The sequence below is a fragment of the Sphaeroforma arctica genome (assembly GCF_001186125.1).
Source record: "Sphaeroforma arctica JP610 unplaced genomic scaffold supercont1.87, whole genome shotgun sequence".
Classification (NCBI taxonomy): Eukaryota; class Ichthyosporea; order Ichthyophonida; genus Sphaeroforma; species Sphaeroforma arctica.
Window position 1 is genome coordinate 128855 of NW_014040471.1, and position 3080 is coordinate 131934.

A 3080-nucleotide genomic window follows, 5' to 3' on the forward strand; every position below is an offset into this window, starting at 1 on the left:
TATAAAGATATACATATATCAAATACATATAAGTATATATATGCAAGTGACTGTATAGATATATCTATATGCTATATGCAAATCCGTGCCAAGACATCTAACTTGTTTGTTTATTACTATTCACATTCTGATCCAACATCGCGTGATTAGATGCGGGAGGTATGTTCTGCATTTTTAATGCCCTAGAAAGTATAAATATATTTCATTATCGATATCTATGACCATGCGCCCGTATGAGTTCCCGTGAGCCTATCCTCAAACGCTTTTAATGTGTGCTGTAATTACACAACATCCGATTGATAGGAATTCCACCCAGATGAAGCCGGTACAGACCCATAGGCAAAAATACTCTACATATCACAGTAGGTGAAATACGCAAGAGAAAGCGCACAACTTTCTCGCGTGAGCACACACACATGTGACGACGTATAGTGCAGCCTTGCAACACACGTCGGTGTGGACGCGTATGTTGACGTTATACATGCATAGCTATCTTCACTTCAGCCACCAGACACACGCGCCGCAATATGCACTGTATACAAGCGTTACTTCAGGTTCCAATGCGTTGTACGTTTCTGATAGGAGTGATTATTACATCCTCTTCCGGGGATTTCAATAGAAAGTCATATCAGGCTACTGCGTGAGGCGCACATCACGGCGCATGGCGTTGTGGTTGCATCGTGAGTGATGCTCTGCGAGTATTCAGTTAAGCAGGAACTTAAATCTTTATACATACCCACCAATCATCACATAGTGTGAAACACATGCAATTGGATGCTATTGATGGGTATGTGGGACGGGCCTGTTGCGAGACGTGCACAGGTTCTATACTTGTCAGGAGATGCGCATGCAATTCCACACGTTGGGGTATGTACACACGTGCTACTTGCCTACTTCAGTGAATTAGCATACGCGTGATTAGCAAGCTTTTATTTATATAGTAGCATACACAGACACACTTGCGGGGGTGCTGACATACACACATAGTGACACACCTGTCAGACCCATCGTTGTCAGATGCGGCCGATGACGAATCAGGAACAACGTTTCGCGCTGATGTACGCAAGTAGAAAGACAAATAGAGTATGAGCATATTTATTATCTTGCAATTCAGTACCGTTGGTAGATATATACAGATTTTTGAATATGTGTGTTACGGAGGAGGAACAATATTTCGGGACGATATTGCAGTGAAGGATCGGTGTTGAATGCCACCCATGGCGTCCAAACACACCCTGTGTGTTTGTCCGGTGTGCCATCCAAGCACAGTGTATACGCGGAAGCGTGTATTAAAAGACAGTTGGGGATGTGCATTCAGTGTGTATTCTTATATTTATTAATTAAGCTCAGGCTGGACAAGCCTCTCACACCGCAAGCGGCAATAGCCAGACTAGAGTTCTGCAATAGCGTCTCGTATTGCCACGATATGAACGTGGTACTCAATACTAGGTACGTAAATAAAGACACATACTTATTAATGTGTAAACACTCGAGCGCCTATGAGATAAGTATAGGACTGAACACAATATACTTAGCCACGTAACCCCACACGAAAGTCTGGTCAACCAACGTAAATGTCCCATACTAATACCAAAAATCTTATATCTAACTTACAGTAAACAACCAAGCAGCACTATAACTCTACAGAGTGTATCCAAGACAGTCATGGGCACTTATACAGTCTGCGTATACATATGTATGTATATATATATATATATATATATACAACATACCCATACTCAAGCGTAACTAGTCGTCCTGTTGGTGGCTGGTATCAAACCAGTGTCGGTGCCCACCCCGCAAATCGCGTGACCGAGTTGAATGCAACAAAGCGCGACTGGAGTATCTTATAAAATTAAAGAAGTGTTCTACTTAGGTATTATTTTTCATTGTCCCTATATTCTGCGCTGGATGCTGGTATGCCGTACACGGTAAACATATTCCATATATACAAATTAAATTATATTGTTATATATATTGTATGATACCCTCTCTATATTTTGGCTATTTAGTTTGATTTCCCGCAAGAAGTGTGTGTGAATCACCCCCGAGAAATTTATATTCACCACAGCCACTGGTGACTGGTGCGTCAGTGCTGACTGTTGGGGACTGAAAGCTGTGGTTGTAATAAATCTATTTATAACCCCATTTCGATTCGTTTATATTTTGGCGGGAACTGAGCTAAAAATCCATAGGTTGAGTATACTGTATAGCAGTATAGACTATAGAGTATAGACACTGAAGTTTGAGTGCAAGACATTATTAAAAACAATACATACTTCAGAATTCTCTGAAATGTACGGGAACGGATTGAAATGTACGGGAACGGATTGCAGTTTGCACCTAAAATTACTCGCGGACCCAAATGTTCAAAAATGGTTCTTTTTCACGGGGGGGGAGGTACATATGTCAAAAAGTACACAGTCCGACTGTACGAGACATCATGCTCCAAAATTGTATAAATAATACTTTCTGCCCTTTCTGATTCTGATTGTGTTCAGATATTTCTGATCCCGTTTTTTTCTTAAAGTTAAGACAACCACCTATTATAGCATTGTCCATCATTTCGAGTACACCCGTCGCCTTTCAGTTTGAACAACCATTACAATATGTCTTTCTCTGTAACGTTCGCTGCTTTCAGGCGACTCGCCAGCACCACTACGCGCACCCAAATCCTAGTGTTGACACCTACGTATATGGCGAGGTCAAATTATTCAATGTGTAAATCAATTGGCACCAGGCCTGGCCAGCTGATGTTTGCGAGGTATGCAACTGTACACGATCTTGAACATTCAGTGTCACATGAGTTTTCATCCATTGGCGTTGATAAATTTGCGTCTGACTGCATTAAAAACTCGTAGCTTGCGTTGATCTTTCCCTATATATATATATATATATATATATTAATATATATATTATATATCTATCTATCTATGTACCTATGTATCTATCTATCTATGTGCCTATGTATCTATCTATGTGTATGAGTATGTGTGTGTGTATGTATGTATATGTATTTGTATATGTATATATATATATGTGTGTGTATGTGTGTGTGTGTGTGTGTGTGTGTGTGTGTG